The sequence below is a fragment of the Meleagris gallopavo genome, chromosome 3, assembly GCF_905368555.1.
Source record: "Meleagris gallopavo chromosome 3, MGAL_WU_HG_1.1, whole genome shotgun sequence".
NCBI classification, from domain to species: Eukaryota; Metazoa; Chordata; class Aves; order Galliformes; family Phasianidae; genus Meleagris; species Meleagris gallopavo.
The window spans coordinates 35,292,658-35,301,624 of NC_139406.1; the positions used below are offsets into that span (position 1 = coordinate 35,292,658).

General features: G+C 40.7%; 1 long non-coding RNA gene across 8 annotated transcripts in view; it reads left to right on the forward strand.

The window, feature by feature from the left end:
- Positions 1 to 8,967, forward strand: part of LOC104910195 (uncharacterized) — a 48,952-nt gene that overhangs the window by 17,134 nt on the left and 22,851 nt on the right. For all 8 annotated transcript variants that reach the window (XR_014882394.1, XR_014882389.1, XR_014882390.1 and 5 more), the window contains one exon: positions 6,819 to 6,917. This is a non-coding gene — a long non-coding RNA (uncharacterized LOC104910195). The remainder of the gene's footprint in view (positions 1 to 6,818; positions 6,918 to 8,967) is intronic.

Below are 8,967 nucleotides of genomic sequence, written 5' to 3' on the forward strand. Positions count from 1 at the left end.
GTCAAATTTAGAAACTCAGAAGTGTCCTTCCCAAATCTGGCTTATACTTGTAGGTTGATCTAGCAATCTTTAGGAAAAAAATACAGTTCTCTCTCATTCAGAGCCAGAAAAAAAATTCTCAGGCAACTTAGGCTAATCTTATGCATAAAGATCATGAAAACTCATCCCTAAGCTAAGCCCCACAACTTCATACTCACTGGAGCTGGCCTGCAGTCCTGGTGTGTCAGGACCAGGTTAGGTTCTTCTATCTCACCAAGGTTTGCATCCCTGCAGGGGTTGGGACAAAATTGGCTACACTAGAATTTGTGATGATCTACTGAGTTCTTGCTCTGAAGGCAGTTTTTAGTATTGTAGGACAGATGTGAACAAAAGGAAGAGCAGAAGATTAAAAAAAAAGGTTTTATTTTCAAAATCCATGCTTCCTGAAATTTTATTGATCATTATTAATCACATCTGAAGCATACAATTCTATGCTCATTGTCTCCTAAGTGAAAATTCTCATTACGTGTCCAGATTCAGCATGTGACTAAGAGGTCTGTATTTTCCAGGATCATCTTTTTATTCTTTTTTAATACTTGGAGTAAGTTGGCAATTGAAAGGTCCTTTCCATGATACTTGTTTCCCACTAAGCTGCTTGATTTGTAAATGTGTAATTGGGACTGACTCTTCATCACACTCTTTATTCTTGATGCCAGGCTTTCTGTTCCATCTACCACATTTTTTTGTGCAGGCTTATCCTCCTGCTTCATTCTGAAATCGGAAGAGAAGCAGTGATGAACCCATCTGTCCTTTCTGAGCCTTTGTTCAGAATTGTGATACCTGTTTGTAGTAATGGAGATATTTGGTATAGAATTTTTTTTTACCCTAATTTGTTTCTTGTTCCTTCTAACTGTAATGCCCACTGAGCTTCTCATATTGCTGTGTTCAGCAGAATGTTTTTTACATTTGCAGTTTACTGCCATTATCCTTTTTTGCATTCTTTTTATTTTGATTGATGGCATCTGACTAACATTTCTGCATCTTCTATGTTTCACACGTTCTTTCTTCCCCAGCATGAATTCTTTCCTACTTGTAGATTTGTGGCACTTTTTTTTTTTTTTATACCCAGTAGAATGTTCTTGAACAATTTCCAGTTCCTATTAATATTTCCCACATTAAATTGATGTTCCTGGCTTGTTACGGCAACGGGGTTTTTTTATGCTTGGACAAATTGTCCCTTTCTGTTTCTAACTTGTATCACATTCAGTGTGCATGAGGTAAATGCAAGTGTGTCGTGATTGCTGGTAGCCAAATAAGGCAGGTCTGCACTGCTTGAGTGAGGTCCAGTGACTAACATGTCTGCAATAAAAAGAATTATTTATTGTTTCTAGAAATGCTATAAAGATGGGGTGACATCCTCTCTAGCAGTGGTCTCCAAAGCAGGGTGCTCTCACCCCAGGGAATGCACCAGACGAGCCATGGGGGTGCAGGAAGGAAATGTCAGAACTTCAGTAGTGCATGCGTATGATTTAAAAATAAGTGAAAATGCATATACTGGGGGTGCATGTTCAAAGGTGTTTTACTGATGTGTTGCATGATCCGAAAGGTTTAGAGATGCCTGGTAAGTGTATTTTTAGGTTCTACACACTTAACTCCCAGCTTCTCTTGGCTACTGGCAGGCAGGACACTCGGGCAGATTGACCCTCGCTAGGAACTAGCACAGGAGTCTTTACGTGGTTGTGACAAAATTTAACCTGCTTCAGTGAGTGAGAACTGTCTGCAGCTTTCTAACCATGCATAGATGTTGATTGAAGAGTGTGTTCCTCCTCCCCATTCTATCCTTATGGCATTGCAGTTTTCTAAATGTTCAGGTCATATGAATCATTCTTGAAATAGTAAGTATGGAAGTATAGGTAACAAAACTCTTCTGTGATCTTTTATTTCTTTTTTAACCACCTGTATGGACTGCAAACACAACACAGTTACTGTAGCATCCTTTGCTTTATACATTACGCCATACCGGACAGAAAGCTGCAGACTTGGATAGGTTGGATTGACAGCTCTTCACAGCAGATGGGGCTGCAATCTGAAATCCGAAGCAGTAGCCCACCTCCAAAAGAGTTCATGTGGTTTAGACATTTATAAGTCTAAAAACATTGTCTAGGCTAATATAATACTAATTTCTAGGCTGTTATTTAAGGGCAGCCTGATGGAAATGTTGCCCACTGCAGCCTCATGTGTCTGTCTTCACGCACAGAACCGCAGTAGCTCTTGTAAGAATTACTTTCTAGAGCATCTTAGATCTACAAACGTGATAGGTTTTGCAGCCCTGGTTGAGTCTGATCAGAGCTGACATCCTTGTGCTTCTGTGAGAGTTGTGGGAAGGATGTGCTAAATATGTCAGGTTAGAGTCTCCCCAAGCAATTTGACAACAGTTAGGCTGAGTGCACCATTTTGGAAAAGTGTGCTGACTCATGACATAAGAGAGGAAGGATATTTATTTTTAAGGAGTAAGCTAGAATGGTGGGATCCAGACTCACTTCTCGACTCCTCCAAAGTTCCCACGTGACAGAAAATCACTGAATACCTCTGTGCATAGATATTCTCTTTATACAGCAATTATAACACTGTTTTCCTTTGTGTTGCTTCATCAGTTTTAAATGCCTTTGGAACAGGGAGTGTCTCTAGTTATGTGTGTAAAGAGGACTTGCTGCAACAGTCCCTTCCCTTATTTCCACAAGGAAATCTTCAGGCTACTCCCATGCAAATGTTGCATGGCAGTAACAGTCTTAGGGATACCTGCTGATCTTTTCCTCCCATTTGACATTTAGGTGTACGTAGCAATTCTAAAAGTTATCCTGACAACAAGTAGGAAAATTAATGTGCATGGAAAGTGCTGTTGACCAGTAAAGAGAGGGCGGGAAAAACAGGTTAGTTTTAAACCAAATCAGGTTCTTGCTTTGTTTCACCTCCCATCCCCAAAGTCACCACTGGCCTGAGGCAAGGACACATTGCAGTGGGAAGCAGTAGATACCCAGGGTGACTCCTGGCAGAAGATTTGCCCTACACTGGCTAGGAATGCTTGTGAAGCTGCAGTCTGAATGGCATGGAATCACAGAATCATAGAATCAAGCCATGGAGTCATAAAATCACAGAACGGCTTGGGTAGGAAGGGCCCTCAAAGCCCACCCAGCCCGACCCTGTGCCACCGGCAGGGCTGCCCCCCATCAACTCAGCTGCCCATGGCCCCATCCAACCTGGCCTTGAGCGCCTCCAGGGATGGGGCATCACAGCTTTTCTGGGCAGCCTGTGCCAAGGCCTCACTGCCCTCTGAGTAATTAATTTCTTCCTGACATCTAACCTTAATTTGCCCTGTTTTAGTTTGATGCCATTTCATCTTGTCCTATTACTATCTGTCCCTGTAAAAAAATCAGTCTCCTTGTTAAAAATTCCCTTCAAGTACTGGAGCCTTCTCTTCTCCAGGCTGAACAAACCCAACTCCCTCACCCTTTCTTCATAGGAAGAGAATACACTGCAGGCATCATGTTTTGCTTGAGCCGTAATCATACACTACAGAAAACTGGACAATGTTTACACTAAATAGCATTTCCCACTATTTTTATTGGATTTCCACAATTGTTTTTGTCCATTAGATGCCAGCAGTGTGATTCTTGTTGTGTTCTCATGGGAATAAATGCTGCTTTGGAGGCATGGAGTAGAAGGAGCTTTCTTTCTCATGTTTTGCAAGAATTTTAAGGTTTCATTTTAGTTCTTGACACCTGCTTTTTTAATATCTCAGTCTCAGCCATTCTCAATAACTTCCTTTAAAAAGTCTTTCACTTAAACCTGTCTGGGAAGCTTTCACTTCCATCTACAGGGGATGTGATTCTGTGTGCAGTGAATTCTGGCTCTCTTTCCAAAAGGTTATACTGCATCAGCTTGCCTTGCTGCTGGAAATGCTTTACCCTGTGCTCTTCTCAACAGATCAGCATCCATAGCTCTGAAAAACTTCAACCCTGATTTGTTCCCCAGCTCCTTAATTTCAAAGAGACAGCTATCCACAGGACTTTGGTTTAGAAATGAGATGAAAAGCAGATGCTTATGTGCTGAGCATTGCAGAGCCCTTTATGATAGGCGGGAAACTTCATGAAATAATATTATTCAAGGTGGAAATTCTTGACTGTGGCCCAGTTCACAAAAGTTATGAAAAACCCTGTTATGAGTTTGATGATGCTTTTTGAAATTAGAGGAGATAGGGAACAAAATGAAGCCATGAAAAAAATCGCAAAAGCTGGAGGGCTCTGGGTTCAAATTTCTCCCCAGTGTGTGTTATGTTTTTAAAACAGAGCCTTTCAGTCAATGGCAGCAGCATGTGTTTTCAAAAATTGTGCAAGCTGGCACAGTTCAGTGCCTCAAAGAGAAAGACGCAAAATGTAGTCTTGAGAGTCAAAAGCCATTTTCAGTAAGGGCCTTCTTTCTGTGTTCTTGTAAGCTCATCCTGCCATTTATTGGAATATGAGATTTCTTGCAGCAGTTTCCTTTTCACTTGAATGTAAAATGCCCCCCCTCCCCTTATTTCCCTACCCCTTTTTCTTTTTAACCTTTTTTAAAAAATTATACTCTTTATTACAATAAGTTATCTTTGTCAAATATAGTAATTTTGCCCTGCTTTCAATTAAAGATTCCTAAAAACTTTCATCAATTTACTGCCAAGACAGATTTTTGGTAGTTAAGAAGCTTTTTACTTCGCATCATATAGGGTAAGAAGGTGGTGGTCACACTGAGAATTTAGTATTTTAATACTAGTTTTCTACTAATAATATATTAAATTATTTCTAAGTAAGAAACAAATCTGACTTCACCTGTAACCTTATGACAAGGCTCCACATGGCTTCATCATTTTGCTCCTAATTTCTAGTCATTTACAGTGGCGTGTAAATTTACTCTAACTGGTCTTATTTATTGCCTTTTTTTTTCTGAATTAGGGAATAGTGGCATACTTTCTCTACTTGATTTTATTTTGATTTCTTTTTGCTGAGAGAGTGGTTCGAAAACTGTCTGGGACTTATTCTAAAGTCGGCCTCTGAATGGGAATCTTGATGTTCCATTGACTGAGCAGCCGTATAGGTTATCCAGAAAGCCTTTGGATCATCCGTTGGATGGTCACAGCCAGAGGGTTGTGTCAGTGTCTCTATGTAGAAGAGGAAAGTGATGATAAGTTGTGTCCCCTGGGGGTTAGTCTTGGGACTGGTGCTCTTCAACATCTTTATCAATAACATAGTGGGATTGAGAATACCTTCAGCAGCTTTACAGGTGACACCAAGCTACGTGGTGTAGTTGACAGGAAGATATGGCATCCAGAGGGACCCGGACAAGTTTGAAAAGTGGGCCCACGTGAACCAAATGAGATTCATTAAGGCCAAGTGCAAGGCGTTGCGCTTGGATCAAGACAATCCCAGATATATGTATAGACTGGGAGGGGAACACACTGAGAGCAGCCCTTTGTGAGAAGGATTTGGGATTCCTGGACATGATCTTGCAGCCCAGAAGGCCAAATGTATCCTGGGCTGCATAAAAAAAATGGCCAACAGGGTGAGGGAGGTGATGTCTCCCTCTGTTATGTGTTCTGTGTGTAGTACTGTTCTACTGTAAGTCCCCAGCTGGAGTACTGCATTCAGGCTTGGAGCCCTCAGCTCATGAAGGTTAAACAGCTGTTGGAGCAAATCCAGAGGAGGGCCATTAAGATGATGAAAGGGCTGGAGCACCTCTCCTATGAAGAAAGGCCTAGGGAGCTGGGACTGTTCAGCTTGGGGAAGGCTCCAGGAAGCACTCACTATGGCCTTCCAGTACTTGGAAAGGAGCTTATAAGCAAGAGGGGAACTGACTTTTTACATGGACAGATAGTGATAGGACAAGATGAAATGATTTTCTCCTAAAATAGGAGAAATTAAGGTTAGATGTCAGGAAGAAATTAATTACTCAAAGGGCAGTGAGGCGCTGGCACAGGCTGCCCAGAGAAGCTGTGGTGCCCCATCCCTGAAGGCACTCAAGGCCAGGCTGGATGGGGCCATGGGCAGCTAAGTTGATGGGGGGCAGCCATGCCCACGGCATGGGGTGGGGATGAGTGGGCTTTGGGGTCCCTTCCAACCCAAGCTGTTCTGCGATTCTAAGATTCGTTGCTAACACAAGGTTTGTTTTAGGCTTGTAAGCAAGTCTAGGCCTTAACTCAAGTGGATGACCATGGTATACAACTAGTATTCTCCACATAGTAAATTGAATATCTGTGAATGTTCACAATCCGCTTGAATTAAAATGAATGATCTTGAATGATCACAGAACTTAAGTATAGGTGGACAGTAAGCTTGTTCTCCACCTGAAGTAAGGTTTGGCATCTACCATCTGGCAACATGCTTATGTGTGAATGTGCTGCTGTGCATTGGTACCTCTATTTGCTGCTTTTGCACACATTGGTACAGAAACTAACTGGTTGTACTGAAACCTGGATGCATTTGAAGCATAAGAGCTAGAGCTTAGCACAAATGCACTGCAGTTGTCTCTTATCTGGATAAGTGCAAATGAGCAGATGGAAAGAGTAGAGACTGGTAAATCAGGCAAGGCATTAAGTCAGTCTTGAGGACATGAGGAAGCACTGTAAATGTATTGAGGAAGTCAATCAAAAGGTAAGGTATAATGAAAAATGGATAAAAGAGGGAAAATTATATGGGACTGTACTGAAAACGGTTGAAGTTGCCAGCCCCAATTAGTGTTTGTGAAATCCCTGGCTGTTGCCATGGGAATAAATGTGCTACTACAAATGCAGCATTCTGGCTTCTTCACAGGATCAAGCAAAGTTGGAAAGGAGCAAATCCCTGTGTAAACATCGATATCGTCAATTAATTAGGAAACACAGCAAGATAAATAATGAAGCCCCAAGAAAGGTAAATTAATTTCTGTTTTCTTTCTGATAGGTTCAAAAGTTTCCCCAGTTTCAAACTATTTCTGCAATTCACTTTTATTCTATTGTAGCACCTTATCACAGGGAGGAATCTCGGACCATAATGCAAGTTGTTGTGGAGGGAGATTTTGTAAAAATGCATTCTTTTAAAAATGTATTTCAACTACTTAAATACATTTCTTGCTTGAAATTTCACTTAGCTTATTTATTTTTATTTTATTTTATTTTATTTTTTAGATAAAATTCCACATAAACAATCCCAGAGTTCTGTGTTCTTTTAAGGAAAATTGATAAACGATCAAAAATATTAAACAATACCCCCCCCCCCCAAAAAAAAAGCATTTCTTGATTTCTTGTCTCTTCATGACTTCAGAATCTTATACTTGACATTAGAGTAGATCCATTATACACATGTAGGTTTTTTGAGATACACATAGTATCAAATTACAGCTGGATTCCCACACTTCTTCATAAGGAAACTCTTGCTTTTCTGAGTTAAAGTCAAGAATCTCATCCAGTTTTCACAGCCACATCACAACCTCCCATATTCAAATTTCTTCTGTAACCCAATGCAGCCAAAACATCCCATGTTGTGAATATAAAAGTAAGGGTGTTTAAAAAAAAAAAAAGAATTAATGCTATGCTGAAAGTGTTTCCATAGAGTAAATGAGTTTCCTTAGCTCACATTTGACAAATTGCTGTATTTGGAATTCTCACAAATGTAGGTCAGGCAGGGGTACAATTCTCAAAGATATCATCAACTGTTAAGAATTTGATTAATTGACTCCACATTTATTCAATTACTGCATCAATAGTTTGGCATTTTCAAAAGTTAATCTTTTTTATTCATTAGTAATTATTATTTAACCCATATCTTGTAATATTCCTGATGATCAGCTCCATTCATTTAATAAAGAACAGCTAAGTAGCTCCTTTCCAAATACTGCCTAGCTTGCATCACATCTTCCAAACTTGGGATCGAGCAGGATTTTGAAGTCTGATGGATGACAGGGCACCACTTATGCACACAGCGCAGACAAGATCAGTTGGAATACATGGATCATTTTGAATTCTGTAATGCTTTTGTTGTGTTTGTATAAAATTGCCTCAGGAAAGAAAAGGCAATCAGAATCAGAGCATTCACTGGCCACTAGCTCAGCCAGCTGAGGTTTTTACTCACAGCTCTGAGTGAAATGCTGCCTGCCCTTGGGCATGACAGTCTATATACTACTCCTTTTCTCTTGAGTTTTCTCCTTTCTACTTTTTCTGTTTGGATGGAACTTCCCTGGGTGAGTACTGTAGGTGCAAATTGGGGTAGCTACGAAGCAGGGTCCTGATCTCTGCTGTGGCCTCTAGGTGTTGCTATAATACAAATAATTAATCAAACAATATTTCATAGTATCCATAGAGGGAGTTGCCAATTTTTGTCAGACATGCTTAATTATATACAATCAAATCTCTTTCTCTCCCTTCTCTGCATCAAAACTGAAATTTGAGCTCTATATATTGGACAAATGAACCTGAATGTGAGAAGCAACGGTAGGAAAACTGTAGAAAGAGATTTGGCTCGCCTCTAATTACAGTCACTCATTTTGGGGTGCTTTGAGGCCTCCTGTCTAAGGATGATCCCTACTGGGTGAGGCTCCTGACTCAGCCCAGGCTCCCAGGGCATCGTGTCGCTTTGTGGGGATGCAGCCACTGACATGGTGATTCAGGAATACAAGCACATGAGGCACACATAAGGATATGAGTTTAGGTGGTCTAGATTGGGGCTGATATCTAGGGACACAATTTATGGTCCCCCCATTAACTACAGATTGAAATACAGGCAAGCTACTGAGGATAATCTTTGTCTAGAGTTAGGGTAGTATGGTTAGGTTGCAGTTGGACTTGATGATCTTTAAGGTCTTTTCCACCCTGAACAATTCTATGATTCTATGATTAGAATTCATACCCTGGGCAGGGTTTGTCAGTAGATCTGTGTGTTTTACCTTGCAGGACTATTATGCAAAACTCCTCGACATACCAACTAG